Source organism: Phasianus colchicus, chromosome 2, assembly GCF_987193195.1.
Source record: "Phasianus colchicus chromosome 2, bPhaCol1.hap1.1, whole genome shotgun sequence".
Taxonomy (NCBI): domain Eukaryota; kingdom Metazoa; phylum Chordata; class Aves; order Galliformes; family Phasianidae; genus Phasianus; species Phasianus colchicus.
The window spans coordinates 23,093,974-23,119,246 of NC_143437.1; the positions used below are offsets into that span (position 1 = coordinate 23,093,974).

A 25,273-nucleotide genomic window follows, 5' to 3' on the forward strand; every position below is an offset into this window, starting at 1 on the left:
ATGTCAAATTCTAGGCATCTACTCAAATTGAAGGAACATGGCAGCTTTTTAATGAGTCCAAATATTGGTCTGTGTGATTGTTTTATTTTTGTGATTTAGGTCATTTACATCCTGTTAGAACACAAACAAAAGCAATCATTTAAATATTTCTGTAGGTCTTAAACTGTGGTTTAATGTTTTTTTCCTAAACAGCTTCTTCTAATATCTTTAACTTGGCAATATTTTTGCTGGTGCCAATTGTTCTACTAAAGTTTTGCGATGAACATAAACCGCAGTGGTTTGTTCATTGCACTAGATGCCTACAGATTTCTTTTTCTCTGTAGCTGTGCTGTATGATTTTATGTGAAATTGATTCTGTACAACTGTAACTAATAGCATTTTCCTGGAAACCATCAGAACATCTTGTACCAATGTTTACAATAAATATGTAAGAAGAAACTGATATCTATCTCAGGGTTTCCAGGAAGATGTGAATTAATACGTCAGCCTCTGACTATCTTCCAAAGGGAAAGTTTGGGTTTTCTTTTGTTTGTATGGAAACTTGTCATGTTCTTTGAATTCCCTTAATATTTTTTTTCAAACTTCAGAACCTTTTTTTAACATCATCCATCCATCAGTCGCGCTGGTCTTATGTTCTGCCTGGGAAATGTTAATTGAACAATTCTGAGCTCAACGCCCCTCCTTCAAATTCTTTGTAAAAATACAGCTGTTAATAACGTTTATTTGGCTTCAATTTAGATATGAAAAAAATCCATTTCAGGAGGTTACTGAAAAAAGGTTTAGACTTAATATGTGTTCCCCACATATTAAGAGCAATGGCATGTGCTGTAAAGAATAAAAACCACAACACACAGACATCGGTCCTCATGGGCTAATGGAAATCTAGACCTGATTAAAAACCCATTTCATGACTTTTTTATTGCAGGGGTGGGTTTGATAGCTGTCAGTGTACAGGAAAATAGCACATCTGGAATCTTACTGTGTACTTGTGCTGGCTGGTATAACTCAACCTGTGTGTCAGATTTTTTTATTTTAATAGCCAAGATTTATTTGGTTTCTATTAATTTTTTAAAAGTCTTTGGTAAGTATGCTTATTAAGTACTAAATTTTTACCCTTCACAAATTAAAAGCTATATTTTAGCAGTGAGCAGCTTCCTTTAAAGAAAAGTAAGAAAGTCAGAAATATGCATTAGTAATGTGGAGAGTAAAGTTATCTGGTTACAAACGCACCCCAGTGGGTTCCAGGGATGACTATTTTGCAATTTGTTTAATGAAAGTTGCATTTTTCTTGTGACATTTATATCTAGTTATGGGAAATCTAAAATGAGATATTGAACAAGTAGCAAACTCTTTGACACACAATAATATCAGGAGTTTATTTTCCCATTAGGACAGTGTGTACGCTTAGGAAGTTGTAAATATAGTTTAAAAACATTCAGATTTGCTTGTAAAATATGAAACTTCAATAAAGAAGAGGCTTATTTCCTACGCAGTGCTTTGGAGAAAAGAGAACAGAGCCACGGAGATCAAGAACTTCGATGCTGCTTTTGGTATCAGTTCTAACCAAAATTTTAGTTCAGTATACATATTTTGTAATCATTCTTGAGTTAAAAGCAAGGGCAGAGCAATAAAAGTAATTTGACACTCCCCACATCCTTAGATTTAGTGTCTAGTTAAACTTTTAATACTGTTGTTTCAGAGCTTCTCTAATTACTCTGAAGATATATATATTTTCACATATACGATCTAAAATCAACAATGGCCTGCATGTTGCCTGTCTTGATTGGTCCTAAAAATGCCCAAAGATTGAGCTATACATATAAGCTAGTAGCATTCTGGATAATTTACTCTATAAAATCATTTAAGCTCTGTCCTACTTGGCAAAGCCACAACGTTCTACAGTTGTTGCAGGTTAAAGTTACCAGCTGAAGTTGTAAGTTTTCAATGGGAAAATAGCCAGAAGGGGATACATTCTAATCACGTTGTATTATCTTTAAGATAGCAGTGTTTTTAAAGCAAATTACGTACTGTTTATTAGATTTATATACAATACATGTGGACATACATTTAAGTGTAATTCCAGTGTTAAAATGGCTAGCTATAAAAGTCATAACAAAAGACCTCAGAACGTCACTACAAAGTACCCAGAAAAGTTCAGCCAATTCATTTAGCTGACATGAAAAGTAAGAAAAATACCTTTTTTTTGGGTGAAGCCACCTACAGGAACAATCATCCATCAAGTAGTCATAACCTTGACACAGCAAAACGTCCACCAATTTTAACTGGATGAAAACCAAGTTAAATGCTTGCATGTAAGATATTTGGGCATTTTGTGCAGTACTATATTACTTGTCCCCAAATATGCCAGTGTTTTCAATTTCTTAAAGGCTTTAGTGCAGAGTGCAGTTGCAACTTCTCAGATAATTATTCATGTTTTACGAAATGTATGGTGTGCATTTCTTAGTATCTTAGGAAAAATTATGCATGAGGATTAAACGATACTTGTCAAAATAAAGGAGAAACACATAGGTTATGAAAAAATAACCTAGATTTTGGGTTTCTTACCGAGGAGAAATTTTCAGAAGTAGCATTTTATTTTGTGATGCTGTGGTCAGTGGAATTGAGAGAGGTTCTGGTGTTGTTTGTTTGTTTTGTCCTGAGATGCTGAACAACCTTTACTCTGATTTGTATGGTCTACAACCTGGGCTTTTTCTCTGCTTTCCTATCTTCCTTTACTGATTCCTTTTAAGAGGTCTAAAGCTAGAAAATGTTGATAAACAAAGGCTGCTTTACCAGACAAGATCCCCCACGTGGCCTCTCTTTAACCCCTTAATCAAACTGAGCAAGGTATAAAATTACTGGCAGGGTTTGGGGACTTTGAAATTATTGGAAGGTATCTTTTTTGTTTTTTGTTTTTCTTTTTTTTTTTTTTTCCCATGTGCAGCAACGGACTTCTCTGCTGATTTTTGTCAAGTAATACCAACTTGTATAAAATTTTGCAGTTCAGTTGAAAAATGTCAACCCAGAGTCAGCACTCCGTGTTTAACCTTGAAGTAAGATGAAGATAAAATAGGTCGTACACAGTAGGAAATATGTTCCACAGTGTTTTCTTGAGGCACAGGTCTGTGTTAATGAACCAAGGAGTGTGGTTTTGTGAGACACTCTCTACCAAAACCTTACAAAATTACAAGCAGGAGGAGAACTGATTTTTTTACATGGACTGATAATATTAGGACAAGGGGAAATGGGTTTAACTAAAAGAGTAGAGATTTAGGTTAGATATTTGGAAGAAATTCTTTACTCAGAGGGCAGTGGGGCAGTGGCACAGCTGCCCAGAGAAGCTGTGGAGCCCCATCTCCAGAGGTGCTCACAGGCCAGGTTGGATGGGGCCCTGGGCAGCTGAGCTGGGGAGGGGGAGCTCTGCCCATGGCTAGGGTTTGGAACTAGATGATCTTTAAGGTCCTGTCCAACCTAAGCCGTTCTGTGATCCTATGAAAATCCTGCTGGTTAGCTCCGCTTCCTATATAGCCAAAAGGCTGTGTGGGCTGTTTTCCTTCATAACTTTGCTGGGTCAGAGCAAAGAGCCAGTTCTGCTTCACAGATCATGGCAAGTAGCTGTCATCAAGGCAGCCCTGCTGGGCTTATCTAGTATAGGTCAGCAATACCTGGCCCGGGAGAATTGATGCTGATGCAGGATGGGTGGCCTGAGCTCAGTAACCAAACAGGAAATAGGAGGTCACCCTGCTCCTGTGCAGTACCATGATCCCAAGGGCCATGCATGGAGCCTCTGTGCTCTGCAGGCAGTTTTGGTGGAAATCTTACGCCAGGTGTGACCTTTACCACTAGTGAATGTCACTCAGTGGGCTGCTGGTCACTAATAAATCAGAACTGTGTTGACTTTACTCATATTATAATTCTGTGGTGAATGAGGTGAAGTCATTTGCCGTTGCTCTGGAATGCTTCTATATCCAGATACTGTACATTTGGCAGTGTTTGCATAAGCAGACTGTTAAAGGTGTGAAAATATCACCACAGGATGGCAGATCTCATATGGATTCCTGGGATTTGAGAGGGGAGTGAGCCTGAAGAAACCTCTTAGCTATCTCTTTCAGCCATTTTCACATCAAACTTACAGACTTGAATTCTACCAAAACTTATATTTTTTTTGACATTTGGTTTTCCTATTCAGACTTCAAGTGACAAGGAATATATTGTGTCCTCAAGTAGACTATTTTACTTCTAATTTACCTCCTGAGTAAAAATGCATGTTATTTTCAGTCAGATGTTGTCTGTTCTCACTTGGACTTTTTCATATCCCTGTCTACAAACTTAAAGTAGTTGGGGTGATTTATAAGATGAGAAATATTTTTGGCATGGATGAGCTTATAAATGATGATCAAGTCAAGCATTCAAATTATCTTGGATGGTTTTGAATCTCTATAGCCTTTCAGGAAAAGACCTCTAACCTGTTTTTGAACTGTTCCCAGTTTCTGAACACCCCTTTTAAGTACAAATCTGCTAGAGAGCTCAAGCTCAAAAGTACAGCAACTTTGTTCTATGCTTTTTTAGTACTCTTTGTAATTTACCTTGCAATGCTAAGATGCCTCAGAGTACAAAATAATTTTCCTTTAAAAAACTGAGATCTTTGAATCTTTGAGCCTTACAGAGCTCTCTTTCAGGATGGTAATTCTCATTATTACAACTGTCACATCGTATTTGCTGCTGTCACTGTTTTTTGTTAAAATGATGAAGCAGTGCAATGCCTGCAATTGTTAACATCATCCTTGGTTCAAAATGTCTTATGGTTCCTATCATACCCTAAAATAGAAGTAAACTGAGGAGGACTGAAGCTTTGGCAACTCTGAAAAGCAAGAGCAGAAAACTGCAGCCTAGTGACAGTAATATGAAAGAGGAGGCGAAGATGACAAATGCGAGCCTGTGAGGGGGACATCTCAAAATGTAGCCATAGAGAGCTCTTGGGTAGAGAAGGGATTTTCTTGTGCCCCATTATGGGAAGTTTGGTTGCGTAGACCAGAATGACAGGACTTGCTTGGTAAGATACAGTTGAAAGGATGAACACTTTCAGCCACCCAGCTGAAGCAGATTTTCTGCTTCCAAAAATGGCATACTGGCATGACAAGCAATGTTTGTGGTACTAGTAGCTCTGCCACAATCTGACAGTCATAAAGCATTGACCTGTTGATGTTACCTTAGATAGCGTTTGAAAGATAAAAATTTTTTTTTTAATGTTCTTTTTCTGACGTTCTCAGTAGCTCTGACTGTTGAACACCTTTATTAACACTTACGTTCTGTAGAAACTTCTTCACGTTTGTTCTTTGTGGAGAAAGTTTTGTTGTTTGCTTGTAGGAAGGAAGCTTTCAAGCCTTGGACCTTAGAAGACAGGAAGCATGGTCTGGCATTACGTGCCTTAAGGGTTTTAACTGCTGGTCTCTGTGGATGAAGACTATCCTTTGTGAATGGGCCATGTCTGGCAATGGAGTCCAGTGACATTGCTGAACAAGAGAGTAAAAGCAGTCTTTTGCTCCTGTTAGATTTCAAAACACTGAACTGAATTCAAGTTGAAGATGATTTTTATAACTTAATATTTTGTTCTCCCTGGTTGCTAGTCCTGCTTATTACTTTCTTTTGCTTATTTTCCCTTTGCTGTCTTGATTGTTTCCTCAAATCCCATCCACCTTTGAGTTTCCCACTCAGCTGGAAGTATGCGTCTAAATGTCAGTAGAAAAGAACAAGAGAATTCAAAAAGGGTCTTATAAGATTCTGTTGCTGCTAAGGTGAATCATCTATAATGTACCAAAACCACAGAGATGCCTCATCTAAACTAAAGCCAGTTTAACTAATGTGCTGATGGGAACGTTCTGCGCTTGTAAGCAAGTTCACAGACTTCCTGCCAGAAGGGGGTAATTATACAAAAGCCTCTAATAAGCTCTAGAGTTTGTTTCATGGAATAGAGGTTTGAAAGCTGAGACAAACGATAGACTTTCTTCCAGAAATATAGTTTTGTGACATTCAAAGCTGGAAAACATTAACCCTAGTTAATAAGTGGGGAACCAAAGTGTGGAGATGATTATCTAGTTTGCCAAATATTTCAGAGGCAGTATGGAAGACAGCTTATGTGGCAACCCTTCCAAGGACAAATGATACCTCTAATGTGTGTAGAGTTGCTTAGCTCCTAGTTGCCTAGCAGAGTCCTACACTTCCGTACTTACTGGCTTTAAAAAAAACACCTAATCAAAATGGTAGCCTTTTTTTTTCTGTAAATACAAACACCAAATGGAAGGAAAAGTGTAGCTGACCCTGGCAGTTTTAATAGCTATATCAATGTCAAGCATTATTTTTCTTTATTCCACTCATATTCAAGAAAAGCATAGATTTACTACTTCTTTCCTTAATGGAACAAGTCACTGAAATATTTCAAATGATGGTGCTTTTCTAAGCAACCTAGAATAATTAACTGCACTAAAATGCTTCCTGGCTTGTGTTACCACAAAAATTGTAAAAACAGTTTTACAAGCTGTTGCGTTTTATTGCAAAGCAAACACATTAAAAACATTTAATGAGCATTACTTCTTGCATCTTCTTGTTAATTTATATAATTTGGTCCTATGATAGAAACAAGAATTGTTTGTTTGGAATGGTTTAAGATGTTTCTTAGTAGTTATGGTCAAGCTGTACTTATAATGTGAGCCTAGATAACCATGTTGTAACATGGTTGTAACAGTTCTATGAGATGAAGGGAAGTTAACTTTGTGTTTGCTTAAGAATGTGGGAAATAAACCATTTGTGACAGAGTAGAATGCAACGAGTTTAGCCTATTTGATCATAAACTGGAATTTGACATTTCTGTGCTTTGCAGTCCTCACATCCTGAGCCTAAGGGACCTTACATCTCCACGGCATCCTTTGGGTTCAGTGTGGAAGCCCCAGGCAAGTGGTGACAAGGCAGCCACATGCCAGTAACTGCTGTGTCGCACCAACGGGTTCAAAGGCCCTCCTAGGTAAACAGCCCAGAATGGTAAGGGCATGACATAGATGACCCAAGAGATCGTCTCCCTTCTCATTTCCAGGCTGGATGGCTCAGGCCAGTGCTGATTCCAATTACAGCTTGAGCACAGCTGCCAAATTCCAATGGCGCCCACATCTTAGGCAGGGCTTTACCACTTCTCTTCCTCTATCACCAGGCCAATAGGGAATATATGCAACTGATTTGGCAGACATATAGATTCAAGAATAACTTGGCTTCATCTGAACGTATTATTGGCAATTTTTCAAACCTTTCCATTTGCGTGGATCTCAAAGCCAGTCTCGCTTCATTTGTAAATGCAGTTACTTGCCTAAGTCATGCATGATGGGTTGTAATAAAGTTATTTCTCCAATAAGTTTAGAACTGTTGGACAACCTTTTGCTGGACCTAATTGTGCTCCCTGACAGCCACTGAGGAGTAACTCATAATTTGCATATGCTTGCCTTGTATCACAGTTCCCAACCTTTCAGCTGAACTCATTCTATACAGTCACATTGCGTTACAATGTGGCTTTTTTATAAGTCTTTCATATTGTACTTTTTATCATCAATAGTTTCTTTGTGTCAGTTATCTTTGATTATGCTGTTCTTATATATCTTGGATACAAATGACATCTACAGGCTTAATAGGTAGGGTTTTATGAAAAGTGCTGGAAGTTTTCTACTGGGAGAGTTTAAAAATGCACTAAGCAAAAAAAACTGTATTTTTATGTTTTAAATTTCCGCTCTAATACAGTAGAAAAAATGGTGAAATAGGAGAGACAGGAAATGCTTAGTGCTAAGAGAAATGTGAAGGTGAGGTATGATAGAGACTGGGGCAACGTTTTCTCTTCTTTTAGCCACTCTGCATAAGGCTTATAACCAGGTGTATATACTACAGTAATTTACTTCCCATATCTTAGTGAAAAACATCATACCTGAATTTTAGGCTGGCTTTCTGCATGGTGCCATTTTCCCTGTCGTTCTCTGTTTTTCTTTACTGCCCTCAGTATCACTGATGACAGCTTGTATTTATTATTATCAGTCTGGTTTCTTCCAGCACAAAGGGCAAGGCTGGGCCCAGTTTGGGCTGGAGTATCAGGAAGAAACAGTAAATATGAAACTAAGTTTAATCATGTCAAAATAATATCTGGTAGCTTAGGGAAAAATGCTGCCTCTTCAGTGAGGTTAAATAAGTCTGCAGGTGATATTGCTGGAGCAATAACACACCCTCCAACTCACTGAGTGCAGCTTGTGATAGGGCCATGATGTGCCAGCTGGATAGGATCCTGATAGAAATGTCTATAAACCTTTTTATTAAACATGATTCAGCTTGTCTTTACTTCCCTTTCCCCTTTGCTAGCTTCTCTGAATTGCAATTCCTATCTTCTCTTTTATATGGTAGGAAAAATAATTCTGATGAAAGCTTTCATTCTTTGCCTTATGAACCTCTTTCCTCAGACCCCCTAATGGGAAATTGTTCCTGGAAAGTTTGGACAGTTCCTCTGTTTTCCTTAATACTTTCAAACACAAAACCAGTGCTTCAGAAGATATATTTGTGCTGCCGTGTACTGTTTGGTGATTTTTTTTGTTTTATGACTTTTGCCTGTCTCTTTCCCCTCTCTTCAAGAGTATTTTCACAGTTTGTGGAAATATGTCACATTTCTGTGGTGTGGCAGAGTGGGAGGCAGCAAATCTAAACCTTATTACCAGCTTGGCCATAATTTTTTTGTGTGAAAACGGGCAAGTTATTTATTTATGCATGGATGCAATTATGTTAATCACTCACTTCATGGGGCAAGAGGAGCCAATCTGTAGCACTGTCAGAATGACTGAGCAGCTCAGGTGAGACTCTCAAAGCAGGTCTTTGTTCTGTGTTTGGGGACTTCTGGGAAACTCAGAGTTCCTTGCTGGAACAGAGCAAGTGGGTTATAGCTGCTGATATCACCCAGATGCCCTGGGATTTAGTGGTAGAGTAGCCCAGAGATTTTCAGCTCTTCAGCAGGTCCTTGCCTGAAGTTATCCCCGTGGTCCACCCTTTCAAAATGTTGATATGACATGTGGGATTAGAAAGGCTGAATATCCCTATTATGAGAAAATAAATGGTAATGAAAATACACTGAGCTGTCATGAGAGAAACAGATTCTCAGTGAAAAGGACTGGGAGAGAGCAGGTGGTCCATTCCCTGCCAGATGCAAGTTTATTCCTACATGTTTGTCTAAGCTATGCTTTAAAAAGTCCCAGTGATGGACCAAGCTGGCACCGAAGTGCAAATATTAGGGTTGATTCAACTCATAATGTGCTTTTCAGCCATCTTCTGGCTCCCCAAAATAAACAAACTGCAGGGGTTAAGGAGTGCATTCCTCCTCACACGTGTCAAAAATCCCTGGCTTGCTGTTTGCTCAGTTCCCCATGTCCTATAAATTGTGCAAACTGTTCAGCTTGGATACATACTTCCTTATTTTTCCACTTATTGCACAGCTTGGCAATGTTAGAAGAGACATTTTTTTTCACCTCTTCCTTCTTCTTGACTTATTCTTAAGCATTTTATCTAAATCAGACTGTAAACCATAAGCATTAATTGCAACCTTTCACGCTTTCTTTGATAGTGAGCATCGTTCATACCACACCTTAAAAAGGACATACAAACCCACTCCATCTTTGTGGAGTGTGCAATAAAATGGCCCACACTTGAGACTGACAGGGGTTAAGAGTAAGTATAGCAAAAACCTCTCTTGGTGAACATAAGTGTAGTTCTACTGAAGCAGGTGTAATTTCATGGTTCTGCCTTATTGATCTTTAAAATCACAATTAATAAGAACTTGCTGAGAATCTTTAATTTCATAAATTCTCTGTGCTCCTTCCTAACTTTGTGGCAAAAAGAGTTATATGAGCGTTGATTTATTTCAAGAGCAGCCTTATCTATTTTGTGGTACTGCTTGTGAATTCTAATCTGTCCCATCTGGAGATGTCTCCCTTAACACTGAACTACACTGAAGAATAAAGTTTTCTGAAGTGTATAAACAAGTTCAAAGCTTTTAAAATTGCATTAGTCCATAGGGTGTAGATGGTTTATCAGTTACCAAAACAATGCTTCTGTTTGCACACAATGTGCAATTACATACATCCATTTTCTTCTAAGTAGAATTGAATCAGCTTCCAGAATTCAGCTGTTCTTGATACAGGATGGTCTGGAAAAAGCTTGCCAGGCCTTTCTTCTCTTCCTCAATGTACGAGGAACTGCATAATTAAATGGAGCAATATAATGTGAAATTGGGGCTGAGTGATGTGGGTTTCAAGGAAAAAATGTAGTAATGAAGGTGTAGTACTTCTGCAGAGAATCACCTTATCTCTTTATGCAAGACTTCTGAGAAGGCTTGGTTGGTTTTCATAGCTGGAACGAAACATGATACTGTCCATGGCCTTTGTGGACCAGAGAGCAGGTACAGCATGCTCACATTCTATCGATTTTCCAGATCCAAGAACACTAACATTTTTCACATGCAATCTCACCGGTGTTTACATTATTTGGAGATTTGAGGTCTGTTTTGATGCTTTATGAAGTCTGACATTGCTTGAATAAACAAATTCTTAATAATTGATTAAAAAGCTTGGTTGTACCATTTAATCTGTCTGTGCAGAGAGAGGCATTTTTCCTCTGGGAAAGGAATAACGCAGCATTTAGTTAATCAAGTTTTAAAAGCTGTGAATTTAAGCTCTTTGGGATATATACATTACCAATTGCAGGAAGTTGGGAAATAAAAGGAACTTTTCAAATAAAAAGATGTCAATTTAATAGCTAAGGAGCTGGAAACAGATGTTTCACGCAAAGCATAGGAGTTGTGTCATTCCTTTAGGTTTTCAAAGTCACTTTCTGTCAGATGCATTGGTTAAGAGAGAAAATTAATGAGCTGTGTTAAGTTTTATTACACAATCTTCTGATGTGGGAAAGCTTCCCTCCAGGAACAGCTCTGTGCATGGCTTAACTGATTTAGGCATGCCTGCTGCAGTACTCACCAGAATGTGTTGGAGATCAAAGTAGGGGGAGTTATTCAGGTTTTATGGCAAGGTAATTAAAAAAATATGGGGATTATTACATATAAATCATACTTGCATAGATTTGCTGGCAAAATAAAATCAAATAAACACATATAAAAAATTGAGAGCGGGAAAACATTCATCCACTTTCTTTACTGTTACAGATGCAAAGCTGTAACCTAGAGTCTACACAGATGACCTCTTTCTTTCACAGAATTTTGGTTCTGTTTTTGTGGTGTTTTCATTTAACTAAAAAAAAAAAAGTCATACCAAACCCTCTTATGTTGTCATAATGTGAAGATTGGAATTTTGCACTGAGTATAATAGATGGAGAGGTGGTCCTACAGGACATATTGATTTCCCTTGGTTTCTGAGATGATTTCACCTGAGAGTTGATTCTCACAGAAGTAGGCTTGTGTGCCTGAGCATTTATCTTGTTAGTACAAAGTTAGTAAAATACAAAAAAGACACAGGAGCTGACACTGTGTGTAAAGTGCAGGTTTGGACCCAAGCATCTGAAAAAGGGGATGAAAAATCCCTAGAAAACTGCAAGAATTTCTTTTCTCATGCATGCAGAACTTTTGAGGTGAACATCTATGAGCTCAGGAAAGGATTGTAGCTCATGCTTTCTGCACATAAGGGAGAAATGGATGCATGCACTGTGCTCCAAATAAGGGCTCAGAGATTCCAAACTAGAAAGAGGGAGAGATGATCCAGTTGTAAACGCTGTAGTCCGGACTGTGAAATGCAGAAAGCATTTCTCTCTGGGTGGGAGAGAAATGAAGAGCGTTGTGAAACTTCTGTTTAATCAGAGGAGAGCTTCCACATTTCTGTCACATAAATATGCAGAAAGGATAAGCTTATAGCTTCAGCTGTCTTGAAGGCAGTGACACCATAGGAAGACAGAATGCACATGCCTGTATAAACATATACACAGTTGTAGCCAAAATGTATAGCACTGTCAGGATTGAGCTTTCTTTTTCCAAGGATGTGCATGTGCCCTCTTTAGTCTAATTGGGTTTATGGCTCTACGTACACACGTATGTGCAAGACAAGCACTGTTACTTTTGATGTGAGATAATATTTATTTTCTTGTACCATCTACAGGTCCCTGAGAGAGTATATGTAAAGTTCATACTGTAAATTACATGGCTGAAGTACTGGCAACAGAATAAGCAGAACATGCTTGGCTGTCATTTTAGCAGTCTTAATATGCATTGAAGATAGGCTATTAACTGGTACCTCTGCATGTATAAAGAGTTCAGTTCAGATAGTGAAAGCCTACATGAAGCATCAGGCTCTGTTCCTTCAGACAGTGAAATAACTTTCTGAAGAAACTGAGGAAGCCACTTCAGAATGTTAAATTTTTAAATGTACTTGACTGTCAATCTTGTCCTTACGTTCGTGCTCAAGACTGCGGGTCTCCTCCATTGCTAACAGTTTTCAAAGATGCAGCAGATGTTGCATACAATTTTGATAATGAAGATGTATTAAATATATATTATCTGAAGCTAGAAGATGGAGGCCAGACCTGAAAGCGTAGCAAAACTTCGTTGTTTTTGCATGCTCTCTGATTATGCACTGCTATTGATCACGTGCATATAGTCTTGAAAAGAAGGACAAGAAAACTCATTGAGATTTTGAAACAACAATAATATAAAGCCCTTTGTAAGATTTAATATAAAATCCTAACTGTAAAGAATTTGGTGATGCATCTGGTTCTTGTTTGGTGTACTTCTACTGCCACAGTTAATATAGTGTTTGCAGTGCACACATAAAGCAGATACCCCTAGGTTCCTCCTTAAAAGAGTTAAATATTTTTATAGTCTTCTGCTATCTGTCCTGTTTGTTTGTTTGTTTTTCCCATGATTTCTACAGGTTGTATTTAGTTTATGTAAGTTACTCTTAATAGCTTTCAGTAGGACTTGCTGTAGTATAATGGATGATGTAGTTAGTTATAAAGAAGGCTATGAAGATGCTTCTAAGAAATTTCTAAGCACGAGGGAAGTCTGTTCTTCTTGGTAATTACTGACGTCTATGGGAAAATAAGTCCCTCAAACCAGGTAGTTAGAGACATGCTGTTCTTGTTCTCGGGTGCTAATGATTGCGTATTTCACTACAGCAGAATAAAAATCACTCTCCTACAAACGTAATTCAGCCCCCAAACTAGAATTAAAGTAATATCTAAGTTTTCCTGAAGTCTGACCTTTCTGAGTTCAATTTCAGCCATACTTTTTGTATACTGGAAAACATCATTGAACTGAAGGTTTTGTGGGTTTTGCTGCAGAAGTGCTGCATGCATGCACAAGCATTTTCTACAAGACGTGCTAGGCATTCACCACCTGGACCTGGGCCACCCGGACCTCCAAGAGCAGGCTGAACCCAGCCTTCAGGATACTTAGAGCAATAGTTAATATTTAAATCCTCATGTTCAGGTGGTAGCTTTGTGTTTTTTACTGGCTTATCTTAATGTCTGCAAATTAGTGAACCGGGGGCAACATCGTTCTTTCATGTCTTGGTTTGTTGGTGCGTGTCTGCTCCCCATTTGTATCCTGAAGTGCTGTGTTTCATAATTAGTTATTGCTACCAGTCCTGCTTGTGGTGGTTACGTTTCTCCACTTCCCAGTTTTTCCTGCTACTGTGCGTGGAAAAAAGAGGCGGTGTGGTGGAGACATCCTCTGCCAACCTCTCTGCTCTCCTGGAGGGACTGAGGAAGTGCAGGATGAGGCTAGACAGGCAATCTGTTGATAATTCATGGCTCAACCGCTCTGTTGTCTCCTGGAAGGAAAATGCTGGAAGTCATATAATCATAGAACCCTTAGAGGTGGAAGGGACCTTTGAAGGTCATCTAGTCCAACTCCCCTGCAACGAACAGGGGAGTGCGCGGCTCGATCAGGTTGCCAAGACCTGATTCAGCTTGCTCTTGAAAGTCTCCAGGTATGGGGCACCAACCACATCTCTGGGCAACCTGTTCCAGTGCCTCACCAACCTCACTGTAAAAGACTTTCTCCTTATGCCCAACCTAAATCCACCCTCTTGAAGCTTGAACCCATTTCCCCTTGTTCTATCACCACAGACCCTGCACAGAGTATGAGTTCCTCGTTCCTCTGAGCACTCTGGTACCATGCAGCAATCCTTGATTGTCTGTGTGCTGCTGCTTTTCTTCAGCAAGAAGCCCTGGGGGCTGCAACCTGAGGTGTCTGTGTGCTAGGGGAACCCTGGTAGATGTGAGCATAAGGACTTCCTCCCACAATCAGTGCGAACCATTTTCACAGCTGTGTTAAGGTCTAGCTAGACAAGGCTGGCTCTTAATCAGTTAGCATTTCTCCCTTTATAAAATGGCTTCATCCCTGCAAAATGCCTTGAAAGACTTAACTAGAAGCTGCTGTAAGAATTGGAACTTTATTGTTAATATTAGCTTACTATGGAACTAGAACAAAAATTTATCCTAGACTTTTTCTCATGTGTGTTTAGGCCCAGCAGGCAGCCTGCATGGACCCAGATCCAGGCAGATTCATGGACACTGTGTTTCTCAAGGCATAAATAATTTTAGAGACTCACTAGGTTTAGCTCAGACATGGTCATCTTCTCTGTTTGGAAGAGAAGCTAGCTGCAGTTGTTAAACCCCATCTGCGGACATAATTTTGTTTGTGCATTAATCTCAGTGATCACCAGAGGTGGTTCTATTAAACAAGCAATGGCTTCTCAGTAACAGTGACTAAGAGCTGTGAAGGGGAGACAGGACCTTATAAAAACTGCTAACTCTGGTTCTAAAAGGATCATACACAGTCGGGAGCCTGCTCTGAACAATGGGGATGATTTTGTGATGAGGTACATGGCTTGGGCAATCTGATTATGGACCATCAGATTCTCACACCTCCCTGGTGTCTGGATTTGTTCTTTGCCTGTTTTTAATTTGATTTTACTTTCAGCTATCTACACTGATGAGATTTTGATAGTTTCATGTACAAAGCCAAGTGATAGAATGGTTTTGTGTAAATGGAGCTACATTAATTTGTGTGAAGCAAGGGCATGCCTTTCTGACAAAGTTCTCTCTAATCTGTTGAACATTTTATGATAGTGGTTATTGATTTTCTGATGAGTAATGATTAGGTAATTATCTACAAGTCCTTTCTCTTCCAATTGTGCTATGTTTCACATATGGTTTTATGGATTAAATAATGGCATACACTTATGTAGCAGCACTGTGCTCCTGTACAAGATCTTTCTCACCTGTAAATTAGATACACCTCATATTCTAGCATGGTATCAGTTAAGCTGATGTGCACCAAGGACCTTGTTGACCAATTTCTGGTAGAGGTGTCCAAATGAATGCCTAACATTGTGCATTGAGGTTTTCGAGACAAATTCAATTACACTAACAAAGCTGCTGTAGGAAAGCCTTTTTACATTTTTGAGCAAATAATGCTCAGTCAAGTACTTTTCAGTGGCACTTTTGTTGTTATTAGGAGTGGTATTATAGCTGTAGCTGGAATTTCTGGTGTGACTGTGCAAAGGCACAGTGCATCTGGTCTCCTACATGTCATGATGTGCTCAGGAGTTAGAATACAACAAAGTCTATGAAAACCAGGGAGAAAATAAATGTGAAAGCTGATCCTAAAACTTTTAGTGACATTACTTAGTTTCTCAATCAAATTATAAACAAACATGCTTATTTGCCTCCCTCTCTTACAACATCCTTCCCAGATATCCCTTTCTCTGTGTTGTTAGTTTTCATTCAGTTTGCACATAATCATTTACCTTTAGCGTATACATTTACAAAACAGTAATGCAGTGTGAGTTTAAAATCAAATTCTTACCAAGCATGGAGTAAATCAACACACTAAATGTCCAAAAAGCTGCCACAAGATGTACTTCGAAAACCTGAAGCTGCTCAGTTAGGAGGAATTTCAGTTCTTTGCAATTACCCCTACTCTAGTAATCCTACTGCAAGAGGGCACACACATCTGTTTGTCTTTGCAATGTGTACTGTAGCAGGATGAAAATCAGAAGCAGAGCTAGTTGCCCTTCTAGGAACTGCTAGATCTATTGTAAGATTACTTCCTTGGCGTTTAGATTGCTGTAAGATGAAACAAGTAATAAAAGAGAATAAAAACCAACTCAATTGTCACTAAATTCCAGTGCAGAAATTATAGTTGAAACCTCCTCAATACACTTCAGAACCAGCTTGTGTTATTTTCTGTGCTTGTTCTTGTATTCACTGTAGGTAAGCGACTGCTTTTCAGCTTTGAACTAATTATCATTCCTGAAGGCATTTTCCAGACCACAGCCCCTTTGTGGCCTAACTTTTGTGCTCAGTAAATTGCAGGAGCAGTGTTATGAAGAAGCCCTATAGAAGAAAAAGTGGAAAAAAGAGGCAAAATACTTAACAGTGCATTGAGGCTATGATTAGAAGGGTGATAAATAGTTACAGTAAAATGATTAATTCTGCATCTTTTTCTTTAAAATAAAGTACGGCATTGGTTCACTGTGGAAAGGTGAGGGTTGATCTCTTTTCCCATGTAACTAGCAATAGAACAAGAGGGAATGGCCTCAAGTTGCACCAGGGAAGGTTCAGGTTGAATATAATGAAAGATTTCTTCTCTGAAAGAGTGGTCAGGCACTGGCACAGGCTGCCCAGGTAGGTGGTGGAGTCACCATCCCTGGAGGTGTTCAAGAAACATGCAGATGTTGTATTAAGAGACATGGGTTAGTGGGACATACTGGTGGTAGGTTGGATGAGGTGACCTTGGAAGTATTTTCTAACCTTGCTGATCCTATGATTCTATGCATATCCTGGCCTCTGCCTGTGTGCACGTACTCACTACGTATTCTGATTTTGGCAGAAAGCAAATACTGGAGTCTTTTTTGCTTTGCATTTGCTACAAACAAGTTTTTTTGGCCTCCACATGACAGATCAACTATTTCTCCCCTGTTGCTCTCCAAAGTTTTTATAACATCAGCCTTAAAAATCTCATTTCTTTGGCAAATTTCTCCAGGATAAAGTCTGCCATAAAGTGGGAGAAAAATGCCTTTGGGCTTACGAATTCTTCCTTGCTGTTATTTTGAGAAGTGTCTGTGTTCATTGTTTCTCTGAAATCTGAACTTTTCCCACTTGGAGATGCTTAACTCCCTGAGAATCTCGCGGGAACGGCATTAGCTGCTGATCTCCTCGCTGGAGGATGGTGTGCACAGAAAGCCAGGCCACATTGATCCAGGCCGTGGGGTGCGTTTAGTGAAAAATCTATAGGGCTCAGCTTAGGGTGTCAGCTGTCAGTCTGCCGAGCATCTGTCAGAGGAGTATTTGCTTCACTGCCGTTGAATGTGAGTAATGCTTTCACAATATGGCAGTGCGACGCTATAGATTACAGTTGTAATGGAGCACATCCTGAACAGCTGAGCCTGCTCTCTCTCGCTCATTCAATAGCAAGAGTTGCCTCGCTAAAAGAGCTTGGGGGATTATGTACTCCAAACAGCTGTCTATAGCACCGTGGATTTATTTGGGCTAAATGAGAACTTGCTTTCTTTAGCTAAATCAAACTTTATCAGACAGTTTTACTGTTGGCAGTTAAAATAAAATGTGTTTGCTGAACAGTAAACACCTTGTTACTGTTAGGAAGGATTATATAAACAAAAGGCATACACAATGAAGTCTTATGCCAACTGACTTACTGTCAAAATAATATACTGCTGCTAGCAGAATTGTGCTCACTTGAAGGAAATTATAGGCCTAAAAACACATCTTGAGTGACAAAGAAACCATTTTTCCACAAATAATCTTTAAAAAGTTTAATACGCTGTGCCTCGTCGAAGTGGTTTCAGAGACCCAGGATGCTGTGTCCCTATAAAGGAAGGTTAGGAACAACTGAGTGAAATGCCTGAAATCTTCACAGTTTTACTGTATTTGCATAATGCTCTGGCTCAAGGAGATTCAGTGCTTTCCTCTCTATGACATATGTGAAAGTGATTTTATTGTCCAACAAAAACTACAAACTCTCTCTTTTAAAATAGGATATGCCCTTCTTCCTTCAATTATTACACCACATAATATATGCAGCTACAGAATAGATTTACATTTCATAAACTAGCTGCTTTTCACTCCTCATTAAACTGAAAATAAGGCAGCTTTTCTGTTTTATAATCACAACAGGGAAGGAAGGCAGGTCCCAAGCCCAATAGAGTCACTGAAAGGAGTATCATTGACTACAAAGAGTTTTGGGTTTTTCTTCAGAGAGTTTGAAAATGAGTTTATTTTCTTCATGTTAAAAACAGAAGTCCCACTTCAGGAAAGCATAGAGTTGATGTTATTTAAACTTTCTCACTCCATATTGAATTCTACTGCACAAAATAATTTGAATTTCTTTTAACTAACTAATATTTAGAACAACAAAATCCTGCTGAAAAGTCCAGAAAATGTCTTCTCTTTGCAGAACTCGTTATATGACCTCAGTGCAGACTGGAAAGATGAATGGAACCTTGAAGGAGCTGTAGACAGAATCTGCAGTAGTAGTTCTGTTACAAAGAGCTATTTGAGGAAAAAAAAGATTCATCTGTAAATTCTTGAGGACCACTCCGTAATCTACAGAAATATGTGTCATTGAAAAATCTGTTAAACATAGTTTAGTGCTATTAGGTTTGTTCACTGCTAGGAAAATATCTTTCTCTAGGTGGAGAGTCTGCTGGAAGTTTAAAAAGGGGAACTTTAATGGTATCTTATAAATTGTCCTTTTACCAGAACTGACTGTACCTGAAGTTAGATGAAGTATTCTACACATCTCTCTACTGAATATGGATTGCTTTCTTATTGTTACACTTGATCTTTGAAATGCTCCTTCTTCAGATTCTCATTCTAAAACTCATGTGACATTATTTGTGGACAAATACACTGATTTTATTGCAATTACTTTTTGCAGTTCTTTAGTTTAGTTTTAGTTTTTTAGTTTGAGGACCCAGTAATAATCCCTCTGTGCTCCACGTCGTGGTATAGTTTACAGAGCAGTAAAATGTAGGCAGATTCCTTAAATCCACCTTCTTAAAAAATAGTCAGGAATGAAAAGACTACTTCTAATTTATCTTTCAGTAACAGACAGGGAAAGATACCTGGTTAGTAAATATCACTGCTCTAAATTTAAGGACAAGGCTGTCATTTGGTTGTGCTAACCTGACAGGGTCATTTAGATTTCTTTTCATAGGAAATCAAGGATAAATTGACTTCATGAGTATTTGCTGTTTGTCTTCTTTAAGAGTGTGTATAATTTATGCTGCTGCACAGGTACTCTATGTTGGCTAATTAATTGGGGTCAAACCTGTGACAGGTTCACACTGTTAACCTTTGACATAAACCTGAAGGATTAAGAAAGATGATCACCTATTTTTAATTATTTTCTGAATTCAGTTTTAAAAACATGCAACTATGGACAGGGTACTTCACAGGTAACATGATACTTTAGTGTTTTGTTCTTCCTTCAAATCAGGCATTAAAAGACTTACTGCTCAAAGAAAAGGTCTGTCATTTATGAAACTCAATGCAAATTTGGTAGTACAGCATACTTCTTTTTTGCATATATCAAATTCCTGCCTACAGTGTGTGATAGCAGAACAGAGCTGTGACAGAGAGAGGTGCATAATAGAAATCAGTTCTCCCATGCACTAACAAGATCCAGAGAGAAGCAATTAGCATTTCCTGAGCAAGCTGGTCTATAAGCAGTAGGTCAAGTGAAGCACAGTTTCCTTCAGATTTGCTTTTTTTTCCTGTCCATTTAATTACTTGGTTGCAAAAACCGTTGACACTTGAAGGGAAGATACATGATGTGTCGTGTGTATTTGGGGTTGCTCACATCCCAAGTATCTGGCTTGTTCATGCATTCTCTTTGGCCCGGTGCTACTGCTCTGTAGAGTGTTTAATTGCAGAATTCTGCTTGCCCTGCTGCTTGGGCTGTTGCACTGACCTACCTACTGATTATCACTGTATCTCTAGGAACTTAGTTATCTCTGTGACCTGTAATCTTTGTGGTTCACATTTGGGAAAGATTTCAGAAGTTAGGAGGAGACAAACTGTGTGATTGCACAAGCACATTTCCTCAGGGAAGAGTAATACACAATAATATATATGTATTTGCAATGATTTATCTGGTAACATATGTACCAAAGCTGTAGGTAATGTGAGATTTTGAAATGCTGTGTTCTGCGAGTAGCAAAGTGAACTGAAGTTAAAAAGTTGAAACACGAAGGAGCTAAAAATGTTCTTACCTTGGATCTACTGCCAGAAACATAAAGTATGTTACCTTCAAAAATATGAGTCCTGTCTTCCAGATGATGTGTGCTTGGCCTTTAAACAGGGATCAAGCTCTTTGCTTTTCAAAAAAATAAACGGACACCTATACTCTGTCTTCTATCTCTCAATTACTCTCCTTGGGAATTAGACATGGAGCCTAAAAGCCCTAAGCAAAAACAACCAGTATCTCTAGGTAGCTGTTTTCCTGGATTTTCCTAGGCTGCATTCACCTTAATTTAAGATAATTTAAGATTATCTCTGGGGCAGTTATCAGATTTTCAGGCATCTCTCACTGCTGTTCTAGAGTTCTAGTTCTTCTTGGTCACCATTAAAGCAAACTCCAGTGGTTCTATTTTTGATCGACATACTGGTAGTTTGCAGCTGTTACGTGGTTTTACCTCTGACAAACATGTGCATCTTTAGTACTGTTCACTGCACTGTGCTTTTAGTTGAAGAGGGTCTGATTCACATACCTGCTGCAGCCACTGACACAGTGCAGTCCCTTGTAACAGTGCTGCAGTCCTCTTGCAGTGTCTTTTTCCATCTTTCAAAATTCAGGTGGTATGGATAGCTAGGGCTTTATCAGGTGGTGATGAAATGCTTAGTGCATTATTGCTTCACCTGCAAAAAACAATGCCTTGACTTTGTTAAATTAGCATTTGGCATTCATTTCCTAGGTACAGTCAATAATTGCTCGTAATTTGGGTCCCTGAAACTAGAATATCCTTTGGATTCAATATGGAGCATAATGAGGTACAGGAAAAAATTAGTCTAGTTCAGTTCTTTGGTTTTTAGGATAAAGGGGAGTGGCTTTATACTAAAAAAGGGGAGATTTGGATTAGATGGTAGGAAGAAATTCTCTAATCAGAGGGTGGTGAGGCGCTGGCACAGCTGCCTGGAGTAGCTGTGATGCCCCATCCTTGCAGGCACTCAAGGCCAGGTTGGATGAGGCTCTGGGCAGCTGACCTGCTGGGGGGCAGCCCTGCCCGTGGCAGGGGATGGAGCTGGATGGACTTTAAGGTTCCTTTCAACCCAAGCCACTCTGTGATTTATAGTATCTGCTTCTTGGAGGAAACTTTAGGAAGAAAGTGCTGAACTGCACACAGTTGAAAGTCTCCTGGGGAAGGGAGGTAACTAGAAATCACCAGACAAAACATTAAAATCAGAAGGCTATTTCAGGAAGACACATGATGTGAAGTACATGTACTTTCTGATCTGCAGGCAAATTAATTCGTATCAAAGGCAGGTTATATGCTTTGAATTGTTAAAAGCTCCGTAGCTCTTTAAATAACTGCCAGCCGGAATATGGTTTTGCATGTTTTCAGTAACACACATTAGTTTTGACCCTCCTCCAATTGAAATCAATGGGAATTTGGCCAACTACATCAAAGGAAACAACACTGGGACATGTAAGCTTGATGCAGATGACTGATTATTGAAAAATATGTATTTGTATGCGTGAGAAATAGGACAAAATAAGAACCAGGAACATAATCCCCATTCAATTTAAATAAGTGCTTGAATTTAAAAAAAAAAATTTTTTTTTAGACTGTTCCAGAGCAGATTTAAAACTGCACAGAAAACTGCCCTATTCCATTTCCCCCCTTTTCAAGATGGCAATAGTTTCAGAAAAATCAGATTGGTCTGTGAGATTACTGGCACTGTGGAAACTGAGAGCACATCAGCATGATTAGGAACTTTCTCATGATTACTGAAACATTGGAGTTTTCCCTTGATTTGGCCTCAGATGTAAACTTTGATCCTGAGCCTAAAATATGCCCTGCTGTAATGTAGTTATCTCTAACCCGAACCACATACTGAAATGCATGCTCTGGGATCTCCAGAGAGCTCTCCAAGCCACGCTATAGCTTAGAAAGTCTTTAAGATTGACTTAACTAGGCACTGAGAGACGGAGTGCCCTTTGTTTCCCTGCACATGAAATCAAAGGAAATAACCTGGGGAAAATGTACCGTTAGCACAGTGAGGGGGAATGCCTGAACGTGAGCACTGGACATCTATGTGCAATAGAGAACTCAATAGAGCTGAATCCAAAGGGACTTCTGAAGGTACGGGGAGAATTCTACTGACAGATGCATGGCTGTGCACAAGACATGGCTGCTTTTTTGTTTCTCCCTCTCTGCTTTCCTAATTCTAGAATGCACCGTTTTATCTAAAATGATTTTGATGGTAATGCTGTGGATTTTGCTTTATGCAACTTTTGGTGGTGTTAACAGCAAAGGATGATCTTTTGGAGTATGTTTCTGTTTGCAGTGTTCATAAAAATTGGACTACCTGCATTTGCAAAAATGAATAAATAGATCAGGAAGCATTCCATTTACTTTCCAGCTTTGACTTTCTGCGAATATGCTGTTTCTCACTGCCCATGTCCCTCAAACTATCACAGACACCCCAAGTGCAACTTCCCATAACAAAGAGCCTGCCCTCTGCATTTAAAATCCTCGAAATAAATAGAAAATAACTCTTTTTTTTCCACCCCAAAGCACTCACATTTGTTTCTTCAAAATTAGGACTCAGCAAATAGTTGGAATACATCTGTACTCAGAGGAATCCACATCAGATCATAAATTTGTTCATGTTAAATACAAACATATGAATGCACTCTTACATCCAGGGACTATAGAGGGGTTTAGAATTTGCACACTTCAGTCTGTGTAATGCCAGGGCAATGTTTCACTCATCTATGTAAATAGAAAGCAGGCCTGTTGCATTAAAGGCATAAGTATCCTTATGCTCTGCATAAACATCAGAGGATTCAATTTTGGGAAGGAATCACATAATTTGTCATATCTTTTATTGTGATTGACTTCAGTGACGGGCATATACAAACATGATTTTCCACTCAGTGTACCATTTTGTCTCTTGGTGTGCATTTGCTGCCAGGGTAGCGGAAAAAAGATTAACTTAGGATATGCAAATCCTAAAGCAGGACGTATTTCACCATCACAGGAGTAGTTCCTAGCTTGGCTATGCTGCATGCACGTTAAGGGTACTGGGAGTGTGTCTGCCCCTCATTATTTCCCCCCTCTCCTTAAAAACAAAACAAAACCAAGCAACTGACAAGCTTTCTTCTTAAAGTTTATCATTTGTAGACGAGGGTAAATGTGAAAACAGTTTACACAAAAGCCCCATAATCTAGTCTTTGCTAAGACAGTTAACCATAAGTTTGTACTTCTTCAGTGTTGGCAGTTGTAATGAGAGCAGAGGATTTTGGCTCGTGTGGGGTGGCAGGATTTTGGCGGTGTGGGAGGTGCCCTTGGAAGACCTCTCATGCCTCCTGAGGCTGCGGGAGGAGATCGAGAGATTTGCTGTAGAGCCCTGACCTCAAGCTCTATACATTGAGGTTATTAATGTTATGCCACATATTTAAGAAATATTTGTCATGAAATGTCATTTATAACTTTCTCACCCCTGGAATGTCATTCTTTTTCTTCCCCTGGCAAAACTGGACCAAAAAAATAAAATAAAATAAAGAAGTCTAAGGAAACCTAATTGTACATGTATGCCAGATGGAAGTTTTGCTAAGCCTTTTACTTATTATGAGTTGTCTCCCTTGGGACTATTATTTATCATCTTTTACAAAACAGATAAAGAGGATTTCCTGCTTCAAAAAAACCACAGAACTTAGGGCCCAATGCTAAAAAATCTCATATGAAGACTCCCATTGAAGTCAGTGAAATTTCTTATATGGGAAAGCATCTGCAATAGGAACAGAAATGAGTGTATTGTAGATAAGTGTAAAACTGGGGAAAGGCAATAAGATGAAGAGAAACCAGAACATAGGGTGTTGTAATGTGAATATGTAGATGAACCACCTTCAGAAAACAAATTATTTTTTTTTAATTCAACAGTGTATCTACATATGGTGAACAAAACATTGATTTTATCAGCCTTGTTAAAATGATTTTGGAGAGATTACTGCAGGAGAAAATAAAATCTAATTTTATCATGTTTTTATTATTTTCTTCAACATGCAGATACAATATCTCCAGGTTTTTCTTAGTTTCATATGAAAAAGAAGGTATTGAATCTGAAAAAAAGGATTTTTTTGAATCAGTATTGAAAAGAGGGAAGAGATGTATAATGCCCTTAGAGTCAGAGTGTTGCTCTGCTAGCATTAGAGAGCTGTGCAGAATGTGACTGTGAGGAAGAGGGAGTTGCCCTCTTTTGAAGGCTCAGACATCAGTCAGTTGCATAGGTAGGATACAAATGCGGGATTCAATCATATAGAAGTCTTGTACTTCCAATCTGATGAATTTTAATCTGCAAGCACATAGATCTCTTCTTCATAGTTCTTATTTGTTCTTCAGTTTCTTCTCAGGGATGTATGATCTCTGTTCAAGGTTGCGTCAAGATTTTCTTAGGTGTACTGGATTTACTTGGCTGGGATGGATAATGCTTTGGCTCAACAAGTTGGAGTTTTTTACTGTGAAACAGTGTGACTCTAACTGGAACCCTGAAAGACAGTTGCTTGTGGGAAACCTTTCTAGATTTTGAAAATGCTGCATGCTCTAGCCATCACAGCCTTGAAAGCAGCGGTAGCCTGTTGTAGCTCTACGATGCGCTACTCGTACATGACTGGCAAGCCTTATATGGAGAAATACCTTGTGTATAGATGGAAAAAAGGATAATCTTTCAGCTGTGCAACCGTTTCCTTAAGTGAGCAATGTAAGTAAGTGAAGCTTGGAGCAATTATTCCCCAGGTGTATTAAATGTGATGTTTGTTCTTTTTCAAACTCCAACAGGGAATTTTGTGCTCAAAAGTGTGCCCATTCATTCAAAAATATCAGTCAGTCTGACAGCATCTCTTAGTAACCTTGCTGTCTCTTGGAAGAACAACCACCATCCTTAAGCATGTCTTGGACTATAGTTCATCATAATAATCACTGCAAACTGTTTATACAACCAGCCCTTTTTTGGC

At 38.9% G+C, this 25,273-nt stretch overlaps 1 long non-coding RNA gene across 1 annotated transcript in view; it reads left to right on the forward strand.

Moving 5' to 3' along the window:
* LOC149918892 (uncharacterized) overlaps nucleotides 1-25,273 on the forward strand; it is a 131,047-nt gene that overhangs the window by 41,178 nt on the left and 64,596 nt on the right. The gene's annotated exons all lie outside the window — the stretch shown is intronic.